Consider the following 26,389-nt stretch of genomic DNA (forward strand, 5'->3'; position numbering starts at 1 on the left):
AGCTAAAGTCGAAGTGATCACCTCCACTAAGGGGATCAAGACACTATCGCTGCATAGTCTAACTCCAGACGCAAATATGTGGCTTTATTTTTTCAAGAAGAAGCTTCTCCCAACCACGCACGAAACTCCATATCAAAGGATCGAGTAATGGCAATATATTACATCATGCGATGCATCATTACAGCCCAAATGCGAGCTATATTTCTCAAGCCTAGGGGGCAGCTATTCTTCCCCTCTCTTGTAACAAGGTTGTGCGCTGCTTAAGAGATTTTTTAAGATGAAGAATATGCGTCGTTTAAGGGAGTCATCATAAACAACACTCTCTGACCCCTGTTGAAGCATTCACTTCAACCTGAGGCAGTTAAGCAGGAAAAGACTAAGAAGTGGTCTTCTTAGTTACAAAAAACACCTCCAATGAAACCTCTTCGGCCCAAGAGTAGGAGGTTGAAAAAGTTATTTGAACAAACCACGCTAAACATGAAGTAGAAGAATTACTCAGTGCGTCTTCTTCACCTGTTAAAGAAGGGAACTTAATCAAACCACCTTGGGCTAATAATAAAGAAAGATCGCCTTCCCTCCACATTGACCTAACTGAAAAGGAAAATGAAGAAGAGGAATCTCCACCCTGCAGCTAGGTGGCAGACTGATAACGGGTAGAAATGCATGTTATCATAGTACTAAGTTCTTAGACAATGTTGGATTGTGTTGATAGAATATGTTAAAATTGTGTCCATTAAGCATAAGCTCTATAATATTACGGTCACATGCGTCCAATGCATTAGGGCAGTTGATCACTATATTTTTTTTATGTAGATTAATGCATTAACGCAATGCAAAGAATGCGATCATAGGAATACATCGGTCGAGCGCAACTTCACCGCAAGACTTTGCGTCGATCATGCTCGCAAATATCCACCCAAGAAGAATCACCACAACATGGTGGACGCATCTGGACGAAAGGACAATTAAGATCATGGGACAAAAGCTGACACCAGTCGGATCCAAATTAAGTTGACAGCCGATAACGGTCACAAAGTACATCCAGCTTTATCGGTGACAACTACCCAGCGCATCAGTCAGGAATTAAAGCTATCCCATCTGTACAACAGAGAGAAACCGCCTTTCACCTTTGATGCCCTATAAATACCAGGTGCATTCTTCAGAGAAGGGGTTAAGCAGTCGATTACTTCATCACTTATAAGTTCACACCTCACCGGAGATCGTCCAAGGTAGCTCGAGAGAGGACCTTGGGGCGTATTGACTCTCGCGAAAGGGAGAATATCTTTAGAGCACGAGTAGAATAGTGTAACACCTGGTGGCAAGAAATTGCTCAAGGCTCTTTACTATACTTGCATTGTTATTCTGTACTTCATCTTCTATCTATTCAATGGAAGTTATATTTCTACATCTGCTCACTCTCTTAATATGCATGAGTAATTAAACTAGTTGAATGGATTGAGAGGAACTAAGCTAACATGATCTAAGAAGTTCATTGCTTGCGATTGTCTTGTTTTATGCTGTGCGAAACATCCCTTTAGAGTTGCTCGAGAGAGAATCTAAAGAAAGAACCTAATGTCTCGAGAGAGCTAAGTTAGAATTTGACTTGAAAGAGCAAGATTAGGCCTGCATAAACAAGAAATAGGGACTTAGAGATAAGCTCTGTTTGTCAACTTGCATCGCATGCATCCTAGGAATAGGAATGATATTATGCGGTCGCATATTTGTGTGAATGTCATGTTGTCATCGCATAAATAGAAATAGAGGTTTATGTGTATACCCTGTAGACTTATCGCATATTTATCGCATGCGTTCTAGCCTTAGAAGTTGTGACATTCACGTCGAGAGGTGGTTTACTATTATATGCATGTTGCATGATCGCAAGACATGAACGCAACCTAGGGAGTGTTAGCCGAAACCTTTCTCAACCCGTTCACTGCATATTCATCGTATTTCCCGCTGCCAACTCTTTTCGAACTCTGTTGCATTTATTATTATTTTCATTAACGCAACAACAAACCAACCACCTTATTTATTTTAACGATTACTACAAAGTTTCCATAAGAAAATTATCAACGCAAACTATTTTCACAAGTCCTTGTGATCGACCCTGGACTTATCAGGAAACTTAGAGGAATTTACACTTGGATTCCACTGGGGAAACTTGAGTGCACAATGCTATCCATCAACACATATCATCCATATTCCACACTTAATAAAATAAAGCATCACAAACTCCTTCACCGCGCCGCATTGAATATTTATAATAATATTAATTATTGGATAGTTATCTCTTTTTCTCTAATAACCAATTGAGTGGGAGGTTATTGGTGGTTTTCATGGTCACCGTAAGATAAAATGAAAAATATTTTTCAAAATTTAGGAGTTGTTGGAAGAGTTTCCATTCTTAGAAATTACTCACAATGGCTGTCAAGTGAATTAAATTTACTAAACGACAGCTGAAGAGAGATTAAACGATCGTGGAGTGACACTACACGATAGTTCACTCAGTTGTCCGATAGCTAAACGATCGCGGTACATTTGTTAAACGATTGGGCATCATCTATACGATAGAAATTGTCATCTCCCACTTGCTCAATCGTTTACACAATTGTTCTTCCTTTAGTCTCGTCCTCTAACCAAGTCCACACAGAGCCCACACTTTTGGATTCTCATACCAAGAATACCAAGGTAGGCATTGTGGTGGTGTCGTACTCAACTCGACATAATCAAGGTTTTTGGAGGTCATTCCTTGAGTTCACTGTGTTCGTGATCTTGAAGATCGCTGTGTTCGCGGTCGTTGTGATCGTGTTATGTTGCAGTTGTAGCGTTCGAGTGTTCGGGGTTGTTATCTTGCTAATTGCACGAACGTTCGTGATCGAGGGTGTTGAAAATGAGTCTTCAAAGGTATGTTAATTTTATCCCTTGATCTTATGTAAAGCATGCTGTAATTTCGTTTTATGCATAGCCTGTAGTTTTTGTTTCTTGATTGTAATTGTTTATGTTCAAATATGAATGTAATTTGGAATGATCATTCCGCAGCGCATGGAAATCCTCATATACGATTCCTTAACCTTCACACCATTGCAACCTAAATGAAACAGCCACCACCGGAGCAAAGGGAGAAAAAGATTGTGATCGGTGGCATTACACTTTCTATTTTAATTTTCTTTACATTCTTCTTGTCATCTTCATTTGTATTAAGTTTTTAGAGATTGAAAAACTCTACCTTTCTTAATATGAATGCAATTACTTCCATATTTTGTCCATCCATATCCATTTTCACAAGCATGAGTAACTAAATTCCTCTGGCTGAGAAAGATAAACTAACATTTTTACTAAATTGCACATAAGTAGGTGTTCATCTTGTTTAATGCATGCAAAAAGGTTTACTGAGATCAAAGCGGGAGATTGATCTGAGTAGGAAACAATCTACTACTTGAGAGAGTAAGAGATTGTGAAACTTGTTAAACAAGAATAAAAGTAACTTTAGAGATAAAGTTAACCTATCACAACAAAAACTCCTTATATGCATCATAGAGATAGGATACTATGGGTCAAAACATTGAGAGGTGAAGTTTTTACTTTAAGAGTTTATCACATGATGCATGACTTATGCATCTGTTAGGAAAATGTTAGTGGACCTTTCTCAACCTTGTCTAATCATTGATATTTTATCCATCCTCAACCCGCACGACTTCATTCAACACTTGCAATTACTATCACATCCATATCTTCATTATACCAATAGTATAAGTATTTCATTAGATAGTAAATATTACTTTCATTGCATATTTCTTTTGCTACTTAAATAATAACTCACTGCGTCAAGATCAAACAATTATTTTCATTACTTTTTTGTCGTATGTCCCTGAGTTCGACCTCAGATCTCACCGAGAAGTACTTTAACTAGACTTGACTTGGGTTTAATTAGAGAAAAGATTATGTTTAAACTAGAAAATTCATTTCATTTAGAATTAGGAGCACGACATAATACTAATAATCATCACATCTTTCAAAATGCAACAAGATCCACTGGAGAAAGAATAAGTGCAATTCCACATGATTATATTGTGTTTCTTCAAGAACATCATGATGATATAGACATAATGGAAGATGATCCATTCAACTTCCAACAAGCTCTACCAAGTTCTAACTCTCAAAAGTAGATAAATGCTACAGAAGAAGAAATAAAATCCATGAAAGACAATGATGTTTGGGAACTTGTTAAATTGCCATCAGGAGTGAAACTTATAGGTTGTAAATGGATGTTTAAAACCAAAAAGGATTATCACGACAATATCAAAAGATATAAGGCTTGTCTTGTTGCAAATGGTTTTATTCAAAAGGAAGACATTGATTATAATGAGACTTTCTCTCTGATTTCATCGAAAAACTCTTTCAGGGTAATGATGGCACTGGTAGCTCACTTTGATTTAGAGCTACACTAGATGGATGTAAAAACTTTGTTTCTCAATGGGAACATTGCTGAGACGAATTATATGGTGCAACAAGAAAACTTTGTGTATGGTAATTCAAAGTCTATAGTATGCAAATTGAAGAAATCCATCTATGGTCTCAAGCAAGCCTTTCGTCAATGGTATCGCAAATTCCATGAAGTAATAACCTCCTTTGATTTTGAGGTGAATATAGTAGAAGATTGTATATATCACAAGTTCATTGGGAGTAAATCGATCTTTCTGGTGTGATATGTTGATGACATACTCATAGCGAGTAATGATGTAGGTTTATTGCATGACACTAAGAGGTTCCTCAAAAATAATTTTGAGATGAAGGATCTTGATGATGATTCTTTTGTATTAGGAATTGAAATACTGTGAGATCGTTCTCAAGATATTTTAAGATTGTCACAAAAGAACTACATTAAAACGATTTGAAGTAGATTTTGCATAAAAGACTGTGCACCAGGAGATATCTTTATCGCTAAAGGTGATAAATTTTATTTAGGTCAATGCCCCAAGACTATAGTCGAAACTAAGGAAATGTAAAAGGTTCCCAATGCATCGGTTGTTGGAAGTCTAATGTACGTTCAAAAATGTACACTTCCAGATATTGCGTTCATAATTGGATTGCTAGGTAAGTAACAAAATGGGTTTTATGAGGTATTTGTAGAGAATAAAAACTTATATGCTCACTTATCGGAGATTAGAAGTTTTGGAGATCATTGGATATTCTAATTCCGATTTTGCTGGATGCCAAGATATTTTGTTATCCATTTCAGGCTATATCTTCATGTTGATTGGAGGAGTTTTATCTTGAAAAAGTGTCAAACAAACACTTATGACTTCTTCTACCATGGTTGCAGAGTTTATAGCATGTTATGAGGCATCCAATCATGGAATATGGCTGCAAAATTTTGTTATTGGGCTGCAGATAGTGGTTGCATAGAAAGACCGCTAAAATTATTGTCTCAATAAGTCGGCAGTGATGTATTCCAACAACAACAAAAACAATATGAAGTCAAAGCAAGTAGATTGAAGTTTCTAGTTGTGAAATAAATAGTGATCAAATTTCGAGAGAACATATAGGAATAAACTCTATGGTGGTAGATCATTGACCAAAGGTTTACCACCTAAAATTTTTCATGAGCATGTTGCTCACATGGGTGTTAGTCATTTTTCTGACTCTCTAGTTTAGTGAGAGTTTGTTATTGAGAATGTTCTTTGACCTTAATTTGTTTATTTCCTATATAGAACAAAGTTGATGGTTTAAGTTTTATTATCTAAACTTTTTTTTCTGCATAAAATTTTTAAGAACGATCTCACTAAGGAATTTGGACCAGTTGGAAACAGGTATGATCTAGATCACTTTGCATGTAGTTTCCATGTTATCCATCCATACTTGAACTATGCCATTGAATGTATTGGAATTGGTGATCAATGAAGGTCAAGTTACAAAGGTAGTGACAAAAGTCGCCTTGATTCTGTACTAATACAGGAGATAGACCAAATTGAACTAAACGGGAATTCTATTATTGAAATAACATGTTCATATGCGCTTAAGGTTTAGGTGATTTAATTATATTAGGTACACAAACATAACTCAAGTGGGAGATTGTTAGACATATTTTAAATAATAATATGTATAATAAAGTATGTGTTATGCATGTGGATTAATATCTTATCTCATTGAGCCCTATCATGTGATCTAATTAGTTAAGGTCCTAAATTCCTAATTGAGTATGGACTTATTGGGTAGAAGTCGATTCCTAGTTAATTAGGTTTAATGGAAACCCTAATTTGAACTAGTATGTAAAGAGACCTTAAGGCTATGGTCTCCAAAATACCAAAACAATATGCACTCAGTCTTTCTTAAATCCTATTTAGAGAGAGATCTTATTAAAGGCATTCGGAGTTTTGGTTGAAAAAGACAATATTTATCTTAAAGTATTACAACAATTTTGGCTTTAGATGTTAGTTGGCATTTTATAAACGATGATAGATCGACTTTATGATGTCAGTATGGAAAAACACGCCTATTTTTACGGACAATTTCGTAACTTAACGAAAATTTCATAATAGACAATAGGCAAAATCCATCATAAAAAAGTTAGTTATAATGGCGGTTTAGAACCGGCATCTAAAATTTAAAAAAAGAAAATTGCGGGAAAAGTCAAGTGCAAAAGTGTAAGTATGATGATAGTTCTGAACAGGCATAAAAAATAGTAAAATATTTATTTATTTAAATCCTGAAACGAAGTCGTTTAGGTAAGTGGAACCATCATCATAAGCCTTCTGAAACGATGTCGTTTTGGCTTCATGTTTACCACACTGCAAATCACATAAACGCAAACCCTTGATTTTTCTCTTCAAACCCTCATTTCTACCCACATGATAACGACAACTTTGGACCCCAGATCGTTCTTTGTTGAAGACAGTCGACTTCGACGGCGGTGACCTGCAGATTTCCACGATGGCGGGGGCTGACTTCGACACTGCGGCGGCCAACTTCTTCATTCTTTAATCCACAAACTTTTCGAAATTTTGTGATCCCAACGCAAATGACAAATTTTATAAAAATGCTCTAATCAAACGACATTCAATTCTCTAGACTTTGACCCACTAAGCCACCACATCAGAAGTTTTGTCGGTTCTTTGTCATTTCTCCAAGGTTCTTTCAATTCTTCTCTTTATTAGTCATTTTTATATCAAATTTGTTCCTCATTCTTTGATGACTGTGAAGTTCTTTAGTATTTATAACTTGTGTTAAAATGGTTCCCAGGTATTATATGGTTTTGGTAGAAATTCACCTCAATAACAGCAAAGAACTTTAATGAAAGTTTTGGGTTTATGTAGTTAGGGAAAATCTCATTGAACAACTTATTCAATCATTAACAGAGACCCAATGGTGTACTGGACTATAAATTAGATAATGATGGTGAGAAGAAAAAGTCCATAAAATAGCTTCAATATCACTCTATGCCCAAAAAGGACTCAGAACATCAAAAAGTTAGCCAAAAAACATAAATACCATCTTCTTGCTTGACATATTTCAATAAAGCTGCTTTTACAGATTCAATAGGTCCCATGGTTTCAATAAAACTTCAATGTAAACCACCTTGCTTAAGATGTTTAAATGAATTTCCATTGCAACGCGATTGCCCTTTTCATTTTACTCATCTTAAATTAACACATTATCTTTTATCATTAAGACAACTCCCAGGTCATAAGCTACTTAGCTAAACTTGAAAAATAGAAATACCAGAACAATGTTACTCTAACCATGTCCATGACTAGTAAAAACCAAAAACCAACCTTTTAGAACAAGCTGGCACATGCAGCCGACTATTGCTGCAACAGAGGAGCTATCAGCAAAAATCATGAAGCTCCACTTCGTATTAAAATAGTCTCCATAGCCAGAAACTAGGTTCAAAGGCTATTACCTCTTCCACACAGTGATATTTAATATAATCTATAAATCATCAATCTGATTGCAAAATATGACATTGAACTTAAGAAAGATCAGTCTTGTTAACTATCCAAGTATCTCTTTTATTTTCATGTGCTATTCTTATTTGTCGTAGATTGATAATTGATCCACTTTGGGAGTTTGTAGATAATGACGTTTCTGAAATTAAGCCATTTTCATTCATATTATATTTTTACTATTTTCATTTGGCCTCTCTTGAATAATTTTGTTAAGGTGTTTTCATTCAATAGATGTACCAAACTTGGTCTTCCTATTTTAACCCCTACAGCCATAGTAAGGCAGTTTGTTTGGCTTCACAAATACATCTAACGAGCAAGAAAGTTCTGTGAAAATAATAAATAATATATAAACCATCTAGATTTCATGTTTTATAAGATTGACCTGATTTGGAAACTCTTGCCATTCCATATTGTTTCGGGACGACTTTACATATTGCTGAGTTTTTTCTATTAATTATTTCTGTTTAAGTTGTTTGTATTCGATAACTTTATCTAGGCATTTTTGTGTGTTTGATAAATTATATTACAATGTGAGGTGTTGTTATATGTCTTTTCTCTTCTTTTTTACCACCTTAATTTTTTGGGTTAATAATTTATTGTTATGGTTTCTACTAAATTCATTTTATTTCACGAGTATCATTAATTTGTTGAGTTTATTTCTTGAGTTGAGTTATTTATGTTGATAAGTTTAGTTATTCATGTAACTTCTTTTTTTATTCTCATATGCTTACATATTTCATGTTTTTTTCTATAGGATTTCGTGGAGTTTAATTTGGATGGAGATTTAAAGAATTTTGGTTAGCGTATTTTCTTCCTTTATTTCAAATGACTTGTTATACTTCAAAGAACTTAACTTAAAAATTTTGTTATGTAAACTTGTGATAAATCAATGGATAAGTACCTTTCATTTAAGCAAATAATATGGGTATTATGTAATGAGATTCATGAGAGAGGTGTTGCATCATCTAAATATTTCTATCAAAACTGTAATGTCACTCTTCTAACTTAATATTATTATTTACATATTGTGTACTTATTTATAATGAGTTGTAAAATTTATTATTCATTTGCTTTCATGTAGTTTGTTACTGAAAACCCTTTTACCCAAGAAGAACTCAATGAGGATGTGCGAGTTGATGGGTGGAATTGTCAAGCTTCATTTGATCAGATTGTATTTTGGTACAACATATATTGTTTGGCTTCACTCTGAACATTTGGAAGTCCTTAGACATTTCATGTAGTTTTGAAATATATTGTGTAGTTTTGCTTGATTTTTAGACTATTTTTGTAACTTTGCTAGATTTGAAATATAATGAATAGCTATTCTGAAAGCATTGTGTTGAAACTCGAATGGATGAATATTGAAATGAAATGCTAGATTTTGTCCATATTTTACTGAACATTTCTGTTGATGAATTAATTGAAGTAAGGGCTAAGAATTATTATTTTTGTAAAAAATGTTTTAGGCAAGATTTGGGTTCCATATTATACTAATATATTTTTTGCCATTTATAGAAGATATGATGCCAGTTTAAATTATCATAGTAGATTATAATAATTACAGCTATTAAAAAACGTCATCGCATATGTATGATAGCATGAGTTTGATGTGGTTACAAAATGACATCGTAACAAATCACCATTGTAAATATATGATGACATGGATATGATGTCAGTTCTAAATCGACACCATAAAAAGTTGTCATCGTATATATATATGATGGTGTAAGTTTTTATGGCAATTTAGAACCGACATCAAAGCACAATCGCCATCGTAACCTACGATGTCAATGGTCACAATGGCCGTTTGTAATCCGTACATGTAAAGTTCTATTGAAACAAACGGACTGATAAAAGAGTCAAAAGCTTTCACTAGCAGCAAGTTCTCAAACATATAGAAACTAACTCAAATAACAAAACATAAAGAACCATCTATGGCTGTTCTCAAACATAGAAACTAACTCAAATAACAAAACATAAAGAACCATCTATGGCTTACACAACAGAGAAACTAGCTAGAAAATGAGCGAAAATGACTAGATATGACCATATATTGTTTTCAAGACATAAAAGGCAACCCCATATGCATGGTTGGGCAAAACAACATTTCACTTCAAATTCAGAATAAGGATAAAACAAAAGCAGCGAAACAATCAATGAGAAACTAATTAGAAAAAGAGAAAATTTTAGCGTGTAGTGTAAGTCACAAGTTCACTCTCCAAAATTTTGTCACATAGGATCTAAACATTTTTCCAGAAATTTAAATCAAACCCAACTTATAAACTCTCAACTAATAAAGTTCCACTTTCATTTTCTTTCACCCCCCATCTACAAACAAAGAGAAATGGCCCCCAAAGTTTTAGAGATTTGGTGAAGATAAATGATTAGGAAAACAACTTACCAAATGATGGAAAGTGAAAATACAGAACATACCTCTCTGTCTAAGGCTGAGCAGTGAGCAGTGAACAACTTACCTCCGATAACCAAGTCCAACACCACCAAAATCAAGAGCCCTAAAAGATTGCAGAAAATTAGAGAGATAAACAGAAAGAAGCAACAAAATCGGTAACAATAAATTAGGATTTTGAAAAGAACAATAGCATAAAAACACAACGAAACCTTTAAGCACAAAACCTTCAGGGAAAACCTTCGCTTGAAGAATCGAATGGGTATGGAATAGAGAAAACCTTGAAATCAGGAGACAGGTGTTTCACCTTTGTTTAAAGAAAACTTTTGCTCGAAGAAATCGGGAGAGGAAATCGAATGGGTATGGAATAGAGAGCGTGAAGAAAAGATGAGAGGAAATTAGAAGAGTGGGAGATAGTGAGGCGAGGTGGTTTTGCAAGTTGAGAGATTTGAGGGGGCAAAATAATTCCCTTTTTTCGTTAATAAAAATAAGCGCAACATTTTTAGTTTGCTCGCACAAAATTTGAATTTTTAATAACCTTTTATAAAAATGCTGTTAATAAAAGCTATGTTATAAACAAATTCTTGTTGTGTCCTTTTTATTTTTTCTATTCTAAAAAAAACTTTATTGATATCCTTTTCTTCATAAAACTGAATATATGTTAATCATTTTAAAAGGTTATGAAATAAATCATCATCATTATTATTTGAAAAGAGAAATAAACCACTAATTAGTTTAAAGTAAGAGAAAAAAAGATACATACAATTACTATTTATTAATTAAAATTATTCTGGCATGGAATAAAATTTTACACGGTTTTTTTCTTTAATACCAATTATTGGCATCACACTTGTTTGGAACAAGAAATAAAAATGTTATTACCAAAGGATGTGAGATTTTTTATATAAGAAGAAGGATGTAACAAAAATGTTTTGTTTAGTAGTAAATTAATGAATCAGTTGAAATAATGAAAAATTATTTCAAATAGTAAAAATATTAAAAATATTTATAAGATATAGCAAAATTTTAAAACTATCGATAAACGTTGATAGACACTTATAGACTTCTACTAGACACTGATAGATCTATTATCACTAAAATTTTGTTATATTTTATAAATATTTTGGTTATTTTTTTTATATTTAAACACAGTCCTAAAATAATTTTATCTCATTACTTAGAATAGAATAAATTGTAATTCTATAGGAAGTAATAATGAAACATAATAAATGGAAATAAAACAGGCATTTAGAGTTTTTTTTCTCAAGTGGAAAAAAAGAGTGGGAATCTAAATATTTGGTCTATAAAGTTCAATACAATATCATTGAGCAGCCAGTCGACCAGTTGATCATTCTCTGTGGATTGTCGATTAGCTGTGTGTCAACTTGTCGTGAAAAATCTTTTCAAAACAAATTAATTAGTAAATTATGTGCCACCATTATGGAATTAATTTAACATACCTTTAAAAAAAAAAAAAAAAAAAACTTTTTTCTGTCTAATTCTAATAACTGATCTTACATTAAATGCCCCAAATAAATATGTTTACATTTGGCTTCATTCATTTGGTAGCTCATCGTACTAACAACTACGAATTATTATTCAACAATAATACGATTCATTCTATTGTGTCTGTTCTTATAAGAATTTCACACGTCTGATTATCTGTGGCAAAATCATTTCATTTCGTGTGCTTCAATCTTAAAAGAGGATAACTTAAAAGTGAATTCATAATAATCCAACAAAAATCAGATTATCCAAATGTAAATTTTAAATTAATATTATCTAGCAAATTTCCATATATTAACGATCCATTTGGTAACCATTTGTTTTTTTTAAAAAAAATTAAGTCTATTTCATCCACAATTCTTACAATGATTTGCATCTTTCTTAAGTATAATGATTAAATTCTTAGTCAAATTCTAAAAATAAAAAATAACTTTTTGAAAGCTACTTTTTTTAGTTCTCAAAATTTGGCTTGATTTTTTAAACAGTTGATGAAAAGTAGATAATAAAATGAAAAAATTTGGAAATAGAAGTAATGTCCATAAGCTTAATTTTCAAAAACAAAATGGTTAACCAATGGGATTTAGTTTTTAAGTTTTGAGTGTGATTCCAATTCAGCTCTTAAACTTCAAAATGTTATAATCTTATCTTTAAGATTCGAGTTTTATTTCAATTTCATTCTTAGGTTTCAACGTTTGTACTTTTAACTAAAATTTTTCATTATATATTTATTAATTGAATTAAAAGATTTAAAAGAATTATAATTAAAATCTTCCAATATTTCTCATCACTGTTGTAGCTAAATTTAAATAAACTTCACTACATTATTATTTTCAATTAATTAATAAGCATCAACACTAAATACTAAAAGTTAATAAGCATCATTGCTAAATATTAAAAGTGAGTATTGATGGAATTGGGGTGATCAGAGTTGAAGGGGGTGGTCTGGTTCTAGGAGAGCTGGGAAAAGGGTCAAAAGGAGTGGGGGGGTTTCTCGGGCTGGGCCTTTTGGTAGTGAGGGTCGCTCGGTGGACACGCGGGATCTTCGTGTTCGGGAGAAGTCGATTCCCAAAATTGGTTTAGCTAGGGGGTTTGGTCCTAAGTCGGTCATTTGGAGGAGTGGGGTGTTTCTGGTTACAGCAAGAAAAAGGGTAATTCATGGGCAGCTCTTTTTGGGTCGAAGTTGAGGGAAAATTTAAAGTTCATTCCTCCAGTGGTTGAAGATGATAAGGTTATTGTTGAACCCTGTGAGGAAATTATTGAAGAGGGTGTTTGTTTGTAGGAGAAATCTTTGGTTGGTCAGTTTGTGGATGCCAAACTCCCGTATACTGTTATTTTCGAATTATTTAGAGAATTTAGGGACGCGTAGAGATGCCAACTATTACCTTGTTGGAGAACGGCTTGATTATCTTTAAATTTCAGAAGGTAGAGTCAAGAGATTGGGTGCTGGAGAATGGTCCGTGGCACTTAGGTGGCAAACCCATTTTATTACGACAGTGGTCCCCAAGTATTATTCTTGAAACCTTTGTTTTTTATTCTGTTCCTATCTGGATTAAACTGGAGTATGTTTCCCTGGAGTTGTGGACGGATAGGGGTTTAGCAGTGTTAGCTAGTGTTATGGGTAAACCTGTCTCTTTTGATGTTGCAACAAGAGAGCGGCGGCGGTTATCGTATGCGAAGGTTTGTGTTCAGGTGGATGGTGATTCATTAATGCCCCCCTCAGTCACTATTAGAATGTAAGGTTAGTAGTTTATTATTCTAGTAGTGTATAAGTGGAAACCTCGTAAATGTGCTTGTTGTGGACCCTTTGGGATTACTGGGGTTGTGTGTGAGAAGCAGGGTGTGGAAAAAAGTCAGGAGTTGTGTATTATGGCGGTTAATGAGGGGTGTTTAGGGGAGAATGGGGGTATTGAGAATGTGAGGAAAGGGCAGGACGTGGATATTGGTGAAAGGAGAGATAACCCAGTGGTTGGGAGTAAGACTGTGGGGAGTGTTGACGAGTTTACTATGGTCAGTCGTCGTAGGCGGGATAGAGGAGGTGTAGGGCATAGGGGCTGTCTCTTATACACATCTAGATGTGTATAAGAGACAGGTCTCATGGGGTGGCGGGTTGGGATGTGGAGTTGAGTTGGTTGTGCCGAGTGGGGTTGGGTAAGAGGGTGCGTAGTAAGTTATTCCGTGTATTTTGGTGTGCTTCCATATACTATATTTGGCAAGAAGGTAATCGGCGACTGCATGGAAGCAGACCGAGGTCGGTGTCAGCTCTGGTTTACCTTATTGTCTCTACGGTTCATGCTCGTGCTTCTTCCTGGTGGGTTGATCTTCTTGTTCTTATATAGTGTGTTTACGAATGTTTTTTTCTTATTGTACTTTCCGTTGTTCTTTGTTTTGCTGTTGTTCTTTATTTGTGGGATTTTGGTTTCTTTTCTCTGGCTTTATCTCTGGTGGTCTGCGAGTTGTTTTTTTGTGTTGGTTTTATTCTAATCTTATCTTGTAGGCTTTGTTTTGGGTTTTATTACTCTGTCTTTGCTTGTGCTTTGATTCTTTGTTGCCTTGATCCCGAGCTATGGGATCCCTCTTGTTGTTGTATAATAATGTCACCTATTCTAAAAAAAAAGTGAGTATTCAGTGAAAATTTGAGATTAACAATGTAAAAAATCTTGGAACTTAGGGATCAAATTGAAACAAAATTCAAATCTCAAAGGTAAAAATTATAACATTTTGAAACCTAAAGATCAAATTGAAATTAGACCCAAAACTTACAGACTAAAAGTATAACATTTTGAGACTCAGTTCAAATTAGACCGAAAATCTAGTGACACAAAATGTATCTTTCCCTTATATATCTACTCACTTTTTCTTTCTTTTCTCACTTAGTTTTCACTACAAGAAAAACAAGCTTTTCCGACGCCTAAAACTACTGTCGAGAGATCCTTCGTTGAGAGAGAGGGTCTCACCTGACTACGTAAGAGAAGCGTTCGAAGTTAGCAATAACTCCGGACGCCATATATTAGTCATCGGAAGATTGGAAATATCTCCCGACAGATAGATAATACACATCGAGAGTTAGCAATAATTCCCAACGGCAGAACAGCACGTGTTGGGAGTTAACCAAACTCTCGACGAATTAAATAATTCATCGGGAGTTTGTTAGGAACTCCCGATGGCTCTTGATAACCGTCGGGAGATCCGATATAAAATCCCTAAATCGAAGAAGGCAGATCAAATTTGCCTTTTGCTTCAAAACCCTAGATCGGCCAGACAGAGAGAGCAAGACGTTGTTCTTTGTCCGTTCGGTCAACCCTGTAGTCATCGTTCTTCATCCGTTTGGCCAGTCCCGCCCCCGTCCTTCTTCTTCTTAAACCGGTAATGTCTTCTTTATATTTTAAACTTTTATCACAGTCGCAAGATCATTATAACATATTTTATAACTTTCTCCGCCATAGAAAACATTTCAACTAGTAACAACTAGTGGCCATTTGTTCTCTCCTTGAGGAGCCTGTCTTCTTCTTTCTCCTATTCATGTCCTTCCTGTTGTTGTTGATGGAGAAGCATTGAGCAAGGCAAGTAAAAAAAAAATATATACATGTATTTAAAAAAAAAAAAGGTGTAAAAAATATTATGTGTTCTAGAAAACTCACATTGTTCAAGTCCTACAAAATAAGGATATGGAATAAGATTGCTTAAATTTACAAAAAACATAATTGTAGATCTCTAAAATAGTTCTACCTTCAAATTTTGAGGAATCAAAATAGAAACCTTTTAGATTTTAGGGACCAAATTGAAAGGTGAGTATAAACATAATATTCTTAAAATATTTTTTTTATTTTTTAAATCGATCTCAATAATACAATCAAGTTAAATAGAAAATTAACATATTGTACAATTGTTTTTTATGCAAAGATAAAAAGTAAGCTAAATGATTTAAAATGCACTTAAGTTTTGAGGTTAGTTAAAAGCTATACTCCTATTTCAAAATTTGACATCAATAGTCAATAAGTTTTGAAATAAATTCCAACAATATTTAAAAGAAAAAAAATTAGTTTTTATTTTCTGAGTTTTGAAGAATATACGCATTTGTTCCTTGAATTTTCAAAATATACCTTTTTAGTTCTTAAGTTTTTTAGAATAGGCATAAATATTTTAGAAAATGTTCTCCCTACTTAAAAAAAGCAATCAGAAATAATATAATTGAATGACTATCTTTCTTATTTCACATCACATCAATGATTTTTTTTTTCATTCAATAGTATGCGAGACCGGATATTTGACTTTTTTTTTAACAATATTTCTTGCTTAGAATTTTTGTTAGTATTTAAGTCAATTTCAATGTACTTTTAATTTTAGGTGAAATTTGTATGTATCAAGTTTCGATAATACTTAACGTTGTTTGGTAGATAATCTAGATTTTGGTTAATGTTCTTAAATTCATTGAGTTTAGGAATATCTGTTTGGTAAACAATTTGGATTCTGTTTTTGAAAAAAGTTTTTGGATTTTATGATCAAAACATTACAAATTCAAACCTTTGTGCTAATTGTATCCCTCCACCAATTTTAATTGTTTTTAATACATGGCAGATGTAATGATATGAACTTTTGATATTTTAGTTAATACATTTTGGTTATAATTATTTTGGAGTTGAACTTGGAGTTTTTTTGTGTGTTTTGTGAACTTTTATGAATTTGAATGTTGTGGGGGAGTGGGTTGAGTTTGGTTATATTTGCTTTGGGGGGAAGTTGGAGTTTTTTGTGTGTTCGTTAATGTTTATGAAGTTTGAATGTTGTGGGGGTGGGTAAAGTTTTATATTCGTTTTGGAGTTGAACTTGGAGTTTTTTTTTTTTTATGTTTTTGGATGTTTATGAGCGTCAGGAATGTTGTTGGGGGGTAGGTAGAGTTTGGTTATACTCGTTTTGTCATTGAATTTGGAGTTTTTGTGTGTTTGTAGATGTTTACAAAGTTTGAATGTTATGTAGAGTGGGTTGAGTTTGGTTATAATTTTTTTGGGAAGAAAGTTGGAGTTTTATGTATTTATGGATGTTTATGAAGTTTGAATGTTGTAGGGGTGGGTTGAGTTTGATTATACTCGTTTTGGAGTTGAACTTGGAGATTTTGTGTGTTTTTGGAAGTTTATGACATTTAAATGTTTTTGTTTTGTTGTAGGATGTTGTTCGAAGATGAGGTTGGGATATTGTTGGAGATATTGTGTTCTAGACATTGTTTTCATGTTCTTTCTTTTATGTATTTGTTTGTTTTCATGTTGTTACTTTTAAGTATTTGTGGATATTTCTTTTGTAAACTATCTTGTAACTTTTCTCTATTTTAGATAATAAAGAATAATATGGATTTTATTTGTTCGTTTTATTTCTTATGTGAATATGTTTGAGTTTTTTAATGATGTTTTATAGGTTACTCAGTTCAAATTAAAAAAATTAAAAATGACATATTACAACTTAAATTTTTTTAAAAGAATTACTATCTTCTGACGGCTTGTAAATTGTTAGGAGTTCAAAATTTTAATTTGAAATACTGAAATTGAACTCCTGACGGCTGGTAAGCCATCGGAAATTATTAGAACACCCGACAATTACAATATATGGCGTCAGGAGTTTGTGCCTAACTCCCCACGGTTGTTTTTGGACGTCGGGAGTTCTATTCCCGACGGACTTCTCCCAACCAAACTCCCAACGACTAGCACATCATTGGGAGAGGATCTCCAGACGCGTTTTTCACCATTTCCCGACAATTTTAAGCGTCGGAAAAGGTGTGATTTCTGGTATTGTTTAAATATATATATTTTTTCAATCAAGATAAATTTTATAAGCTAAAAAAGATTACTAGTTCTTTTTCTTTCTTTTTTAAGTACAACAAATATATTGAGATCTAAATATCCAATATTAAAGTAATGAGCAAATGACAATACTATTGTTGAGTTGTGCTTACTTCGGTGATTAATATAGTCATGAAAACTTGTTCATTAGTTCTAAAATTTTGTTTTAGATTAGATAACTTAAAACATTTCTATTAAATGACACGCTTAAATATATGATTTTGATTTATTCAAACTGGTATACACATGAGATAACTCATTAAATTATTGATGGAGTAATACCTTCAACGTGTATTTTTTAATGGATTAGATATTAATCATCACAATAATAGATCGATAATTTGATTTTCACCCCACATTTTTCAAGCTAAAAAAATGAAGATATTTATTGAAAAAAGAACCCCTTGATTTAAAGTTTGTAATTCTAAATCCAAATTCCCTTTTTAACTTTGATTGAAAGTCATTTCCATTTCAACTTTTACGATCAATATGAGATATTTTTCGTGTGGTTGAAAATTTGTAACCTAATTTTTAAAGAAAAATAATTTTTTAGATGAATATTTATAATTGAATTTAAAATTTAAATAATTGGTATGAAGTTTAGAACTATAAAAAGAGAAAAATATATAAAATATATGGATGAATAAAATTATAATATGACGTTGATAAAGTTTGTAAAATAAAATTGATATAAACGTGACATAATAACATATTAATTATTATTTAATGGGGTATTTTTTTTTTTTAAAGACAAAGAAAAGCTAACTTTTTATATGAACCTTCTTGTTTAAAGGGGAAAATTTGTTGATTATTTATTTTTATAAAAAATTACATCTTATCTTCTAATCCCTTATTCACAAAATCAGCAAATAATTAAAATAAGAGAAAATATACCTTGTATTAGGGAATAATCATAAAAATATTTTATTTTATTAATTAAAGAATATGGTAAAAGAGTCCGGTAACATACCTTGTATTAGTTAACGCCATAAATTTATTACGTTAACAATAATTAAGAGAAAATTTATATTATAGAATGAGACGATGAAAAACAAATAAATCATAAGATTAAATTCATATAAATAATCTTTTCCTAAATATTTTCTAGCTCCCTCTCTATATCTCAATTTTCCTTAATTATTTTACTCATATCTCTATCTTTCCTATTTTTCTATTTTATTTTGCATCTGAAATAACACTGATAGAGAATAATTAAAAAAGTATTAGTTTTTAAATTGGATTTCCATTTTTATTTTTTAAAACATTGAGTTTATTTAATAAGTTGTTAATACTTTTTTATAACACATGCACAAAATCGTTTGATTGTATTTGATTGAAAAAGTCGATAATAAATTTTTAAAACCAACCATAAATCTCAAAGGACGCCTACAAAAAATAAAGTAAAAATAAATATCAAGTGAACACTAAAATGGAATAAAATTACAAAAGTATTCTATTTTATTAATTTAATAAAAGGAGAAAATAGTCTATTAACATACCTTTGTATTTGACCATACACCCTAAATTTAGTCTGTTAACAACAAATAGAGGAAATTTATATGAATATAGTAATCAACATATAATAAGATTTTGAAAAAGAAAAACCAGAATATTAAATTAATTTAATAATTTATCCCTACAAATTTCTAACTCTTCATTCCATACTCAATCTTCCCCTAATTATCTTGTTCATATCCTTCTACTCTAATTTCTCAATTTTTTTCATCTTGATTCTCACTTTGTCACTGTGATTAGAAGAGAATAATTATATATATTAAAAATTATTTTCATGTTACCAAAAATAAAAAATAAAGGAGAGAGAACTTTCAGCAAATATAGAGAAAGTGTATTACGTGAGAAATATTATTCCCCCTTTCTAGAGTACGTTGTCCCATATCTTACCTTCGGTTCATCCAATCACTCAATCTCCACCTCTTTACCCGTCAAAATAGCAAGAAGGGAGATCAAATATAATAAACAATCTAAATATTAACATCACATATCACTATATTATATGGTTAGGATCAGTGATGGATCCATAAATTTTGTTGATGAGGGGTTTTATATAATTTAGTAAAAATAAATATAATGAGTGGAGCTTGAGCCTACAACTACAGAGGACTAAAAGGTAAATTTATCACTGAACTAACTAATAATTTTGATACTATGCCAATTATATATATATATATATATAACATAAAGTTGAGGGGGGCTTGAGGGAGTCTGTGATTGGTTAAGATTTTGTCGTGAGGTGTGAGTGTAAGGACATGAGCTGTAAAAGTAAAATGGACATTAATAAAAAAAAAAAAAAAAAAAGATGCGAGTGAGTTGGTTGTGTCCGAGTGGGGTTGGGTAAGAGGGTGGCGTAGTAAGTTATTCGTGTATTTTGGTGTCGCTCATATACTATATTTGGGCAAGAAGGTAATCGGCGACTGCATGGAAGCAGACCGAGGCGATGTCAGCTCTGGTTTACTTATTGTCTCTACGGTTCATGCTCGTGCTTCTTTCTTGATTGATACTTGTTCTTATATAGTGTGTTTACGAATGTTTTTTTATATATATAACATTCCGTTGTTTCTTATGTTTTTGGTGTTGTTCTTTATTTTGGCTTTATATATATATATCTACTGAATTATCTCTGGTGGTCTGAGAGTTGTTTTTATAATATATGGTTGGTTTATAATTCTAATCCTTATCTATGTAGCATTTGTATATAGGGATATATATATTTGCTTGTGCTTTGCTTATAATAATATGTTGATTGATCCCGAGCTATAATCTCTGTTGTTATATAATAATGTCACCTATTCTAAAAAAAAAAGTATATTCAGTGAAAATTTGAAGATTAACAATTAAAAAAATTCTTGGAACTTAGGGATCAAAATTGAAACAAATTCAATTCAAAGGTAAAATTATAAACATTTTGAAAACATAAAAGATAAATTGATTAGACGCAAAAACTTACAGATAAAAGTATAACATTTTGAGACTCAGTTCAAATTAGACCGGAAAATCTAGTGACACGCAAATGTTTTTCCCTTATATATTACTATTTTTTCTTTCTTTTCTCACTTAGTTTTCAACTACAAGAAAAAACAAGCTTTTCGCGCCTAAAACTACTGTCGAGAGATCCATTCGTTGAGAAGAGAGGGTCTCACCTATAGAGAGAGCGTTCAAAGTTAGCAATACCTCGGACGCAATATATTAGTCATCGGAAGATTGAAATATCTCCCGCAGATAGATAATACACATCGAGAGTTAGCAATAATTCCAACGGCAGAACAGCCACGATGTTTTGGGAGTTACCAAACTCTCGAACGAATTAAATAATTCATCGGGAGTCTTGTTAGGAACTCCCGATGGCCTTGATAACCGCGTCGGGAGTCGATATAAAATCCCTAAATGAAGAAAGGCAGATCAAATTGCCTTTTGCTTCCAAAAAACCTAATGGCCAGACAGAGAGAGCAAGCGTTGTTCTTTGTCGTTCGGTCAACCCTGTAGTCTCGTTCTTCATCGTTTGGCCAGTTCCCGCCCCGTCCTTCTTCTTCTTAAACCGGTAATGTCTTCTTTATCATTTTAAACTTTATCAAGTCGCAAGATATTATAACATATTTTATAACTTTCTCCGCAATAGAAAACATTTCAACTAGTAACAACTAGTTGGCCATTTTGTTTCTCCTTGGGCCTGTCTTCTCTTTCTCTATTCATGTCTTCATTGTTTGTTCGTTGATGGAGAAGCATTGAGCAAGGCAGTAAAAAAAAATAATATACAATGTGATTTTAAAAAAAAAAAAAGGGTGTTAAAAAATATTTGTTGTTAGAAAAACTTCACATTGTTCAAGTCCTACAAAATAAGTTGAATAAGATGCTTAATTTACAAAAAAACATAATTGTAGATCTCTAAAATTAGTTTCTACCTTCAAATTTTGAGGGAATCAAAAATAGAAACCTTTTAGATTTTTAGGGGCCAATTGAAAGGTGGAGTATAACATAATATTCTTAAAATATTTTCTTTTATTTTTAATCGGATCTCAATAATACAATTCAAGTTAAATAGAAAATTAACATATGACAATTGTTTTTTTATGCAAAGAAAAAAGTAAGCTAAATGATTTTAAAATGCACTTAAGTTTGCAGGGTTAGTTTTAAAAGCTATACTCCTATTTTCTAAAAATTTGACATCAATAGTCAAAGTATAATTTGAAATAAATTCAACAATATTAAAAGAAAAAAAATTAGTTTTATTTTCTGAGTTTTGAAGAATATACGCATTTGTTCTTGAATTTTCAAAAATATAAAAAAATACCCCTTTTTAGTTTCTTTTAAAGTTTTTTAGAATAGGCATAAATATTTTAGAAATGTTTCTCCCTACCTTAAAACAAAGCAATCAGATAATAATTATAATTGAATGACTACTTTCTTATTTACATCACATCAATGATTTTTTTGTTTCATTCAATAGTTATGACGAGACCGGGAATTATGACTTTTTTTTTTAACAATATTTTGCTTAGAATTCTTTGATAGTATTTAGTCAAATTTCAATGTACTTTTATTTTAGAGTGAAATTTTGTATGTTCAAGTTTCGATAATACTTAACGTTGTTTGGTAGATAATCTAGATTTTGTATAATTTCTTTAATTCATTGAGTTTAGGAATATCTGTTTGGTAAAGCAATTTGGATTCTGTTTTTGAAAAAAGTTTTTGGATTTTATTGATTCAAAACATTACAACTTCAAACCTTTTGCGTAATTGTATTCCCTCCACCAATTTTATTGTTTTTAATACATGCGAATGTAATGATATGAACTTTTGATTTTTAGTTAATACATTTTGGTTATAATTATTTTGGAGTTGAACTTGGAGTTTTTTTGTGTGTTTTGTGAATTTTATGAATTTGAATGTTGTGGGGAGTGGGTTGAGTTTGGTTATATTGCTTTGGGGGAAGTTGGAGTTTTTTGTGTGTTCGTTAATGTTTATGAAGTTTGATGTTGTGGGGGTGGGTAAAGTTTTATATTCGTTTTGGAGTTGAACTTGGAGTTTTTTTTTTTTATGTTTTTGGATGTTTATGAGCGTCAGGAATGTTGTTGGGGGTAGGTAGAGTTTGGTTATACTCGTTTGTCATTGAATTTGGAGTTTTTGTGTGTTTGTAGATGTTTACAAAGTTTGAATGTTATGTAGAGTGGGTTGAGTTTGGTTATAATTTTTTGGGAAGAAAGTTGGAGTTCTTATGTATTTATGGATGTTTTATGAGATTTGAATGTTGTTAGGGGTGGGTTGAGTTTGATTATATCGTGTTTTGGAGTTGAACTTGGAGATTGTGTGTTTTGGAAGTTTATGACATTATAAATGTTTTTTGTTTTGTGTTGTGGAGTTGTTCGAAGATGAGGTTGGGATATTGTTGGAGATATTGTGTTTAGACATTGTGTTTCTCATGTTCTTCTTTTATGTATTTGTTTGTTTTCATGTTGTTACTTTTAAGTATTTGTGGATATTTCTTTTGTAAACTATCTTGTAACTTTTCTCTATTTTAGATAATAAAGAATAATATGGATTTTATTTGTTCGTTTATTTCTTATGTGAATATGTTGGAGTTTTTTAATGATGTTTTATAGGTTACTCTTTCAAATTAAAAAAATTAAAAATGACATATTAACTTAAATTTTTAAAAGAATTACTATCTTCTGACGGCTTGTAAATTGTTAGGAGTTCAAAATTTTATTTTTGAAATACTGAAATTGAACTCCTGACGGCTGGTAAGCCATCGCGAAATTATTAGAACACCCCGACAATTACAATATATGGCGTCAGGAGTTTGTGCGCTAACTCCCACGGTTGTTTTGGACTCGGTTACGTGTTTCATTTGGGAGGCGTATCTCTATGTTAGCTGATGAGGTGAGGGCAGCTAGGCAGGTTATGGAGGTTGCTCAGGCGAAGGTAGAAAGGGTCCTGCTTCAGAGTCGATGTGTGCAGAGGCGGCTCGGGCCACTGAGGTGTTCTGGTCAATGGCGAGATTTAAGGAGGCGTCGCTCCGATAGAAGGTCAGAGTGAGGTGGCTGGAGTTAGGTGATATGAACATAACTTTTTTTCATCGTTGTGTTTGTTCTCGATGTAGCTGCAGTGGTTTATTTACGGTCATGGATACTGGGGGGACTCGTCAGATGGTGCATGACAGGGTGGCAGGGGTGGTAGTAGATTTCTTTCGGGGTTGTTTAGGGTCTCAGCCAGTGAGGTATAGGGATCTTACTGCCCGAATTGGGGATATTGTGCAATTCAGCTGGTCCGAGGAGGGGGTGGAGGCGCTTGGTCGCCTAGTGAGTCAGGATGAGATTAAGAAGGCTTTATTCTCGATGAAGTCTAGAAAGGCTCCTAGGCCTGATGGATTTTCGATTGATTTTTACAAAGCTGCTTGGAATGTGGTTGGGGATGATTTCTGTGATGCTGTGCTGAATTTTTTTTAGTCCTGTTACCTGTCTGGTGGAGTTAATTCTACTACTATCACTTTTATCTCAAAGAGGCGGGGAGCTGAACGTATTGAGGAGTTTCGTCCTATTTCTTGTTACAATGTTGTGTATAAGTGTATCTCGAGGATCTTAGCTGAGAGATTGTTGGTTGCCTACTTTCATCAGTGGTAACCAGTCTGTGTTTGTTCCGGGTAGGTCGATTTTCAGGAGCTTGTGGGGGGCTATAAGAAGGGCAGAGGGAAGTCGCGTTGTGTGTTGAAGGTACCTTCAAAAGGCGTATGATTCGGTCAATTGGGATTTTTTGTTTAGTGTGTTGCTAGCTATAGGTACGCCCCGTCAATTTGTTACTTGGGTGAAGGCTTGTGTTACTTCGCTTATGTTCTCTGTGATGGTTAATGGTTCCCTTGAGAGGTTTTTTTCCTGGTAGTAAAGGGTTGAGGCAAGGGGATCTGTTATCTTCTTTTTTGTTTGTGATGGTGATGGAGGTCTTGTCTAGGTTGTTAAATAATCCTCCTGTGTGGTTTAGCTTCCATGATCGGTGTAAGTGTGTGGGCCTGACTCATTTGGTTTTTGCAGATGGTTTGATGATTTTCTTGTAGCTGAGAGAAATTTTTTGGAGTTTGTGAGGCAAGTCCTGGCAGATTTTACAAGGTTGTTTGGGTCAGTTGGGCTCGTCGCATCGGGTGGCGGGTTGGGAATGCGAGTGAGTTTGGTTGTGTTCGAGTGGGGTTGGGAAGAGGGTGGCGTAGTAAGTTATTCCGTGTATTTTGGGTCGCTCATATACTATATTTGGCAAAGAAGGTAATCGGCGGACTGCATGGAAAGCAGGACCGAGGTCGGTGTCAGCTCTGTTTACCTTATGTCTCGTACGGTTTCATGCTCGTGCTTCTTTCGTTGGGATTGATCCTTGTTCTTATAAGTGTGTTTACGAAGTTTTTTATTTGATAACATTCCCGTTGTTCTTTGTTTTTGTGTTATGTTGTTCTTTTCTTTGCTTTATTTATCATTCTATGATTACTCTGGTGGTCTGGAAGTTGTTTTTATTATCGGTTGGTTTTATTCTAATCCTTATCTTGTGGCCATTTGTTTTAGGTATTATTCTCTGCTTTGCTTGTGCTTGATTAATATGCTTGATGATCCCGAGCTATTGAATCTCTGTTGTTTGATATAATAATGTCAACCTATTCTAAAAAAAAAGTTATATTCAGTGAAAATTTGAGATTAACAATTACAAAAAATTCTTGGAAACTTAGGGATCAAATTGAAACAAATTTCAATCTCAAAGGTAAAAATTATAAACATTTTTGGAAACACTAAAAGATCAAATTGAATTAGGACGCAAAAACTTACAGATAAAAGTATAACATTTTGACGACTCAGTTCAAATTAGACCGGAAAATCTAAGTGACACAGCAAACTGTTTTTCCCTTACTATTATTCTTACTATTTTCTTTCTTTTCTCACTTAGTTTTCACTACAAGAAAAAACAAGCTTTTCCGACGCCATACAAACTACTTGTCGAGAGAATCCATTCGTTGAGAAGAAGGGTCTCACCTGACTACGTAGGAAAAGCCGTTCCGAAAGTTAAGCCAATAACCCGGACGCATTATATTATGTCATCGGAAGAATTTGGAAATATCTCCCGACAGGATAGATCAATACACATCGAGAGTTAGCAATAATTTCCCAACGGCAGGAACAGCAACGTGTGGGAGTTACCAAACTCTCGAACGAATTAAATAATTCATCGGAGTTTGTTCAGGAACTCCCAGATGGCTCTTTGATAACCGCGTGGGAGATCGATATAACAAATTCCCTAAACTGAAGAAAGGCAGATCAAAGGCCTTTTGCTTACAAAACCTAATGGCCAGCACAGAGGAGAGCAAGCGTTGTTCTTTGTCCGTTCGGTCAACCCTGTAGTCATCGTTTCATTCATCCGTTGGCAGTCCCGCCCCGTCCTTCTTCTTCCTTAAACCTGGTAATGTCTTCTTTATATTTTAAACTTTTATCACACGTCGCGCAAAGTCATTATAACATATTTTATAACTTTCTCCGCCAATAAAACAATTTCAACTAGTAACAACTAGTGGCCATTTTGTTCCTCTCCTTGAGGACCTGTCTTCTTCCTTTCTCCTATTCATTCCTTCCATGTTGTTGTTGATGGAGGAAGCATTGAGCAAGCAGTTAAAAAAAATATATACAATGTATTTAAAAAAAAAAGGGTGTAAAAAATATTTGCTG

At 33.2% G+C, this 26,389-nt stretch overlaps 1 long non-coding RNA gene across 1 annotated transcript; it reads left to right on the forward strand.

Moving 5' to 3' along the window:
- The first annotated feature begins 6,605 nt into the window (after positions 1-6,605).
- LOC120072961 lies at positions 6,606-9,132 on the forward strand. The gene is made up of 3 exons (XR_005480642.1): positions 6,606-7,128; positions 8,701-8,743; positions 9,028-9,132. It is a non-coding gene; the product is annotated as an uncharacterized LOC120072961 (long non-coding RNA).
- The last annotated feature ends 17,257 nt before the right edge of the window (positions 9,133-26,389 follow it).

This window comes from Benincasa hispida, chromosome 3 (genome assembly GCF_009727055.1).
Source record: "Benincasa hispida cultivar B227 chromosome 3, ASM972705v1, whole genome shotgun sequence".
NCBI lineage: Eukaryota > Viridiplantae > Streptophyta > Magnoliopsida > Cucurbitales > Cucurbitaceae > Benincasa > Benincasa hispida.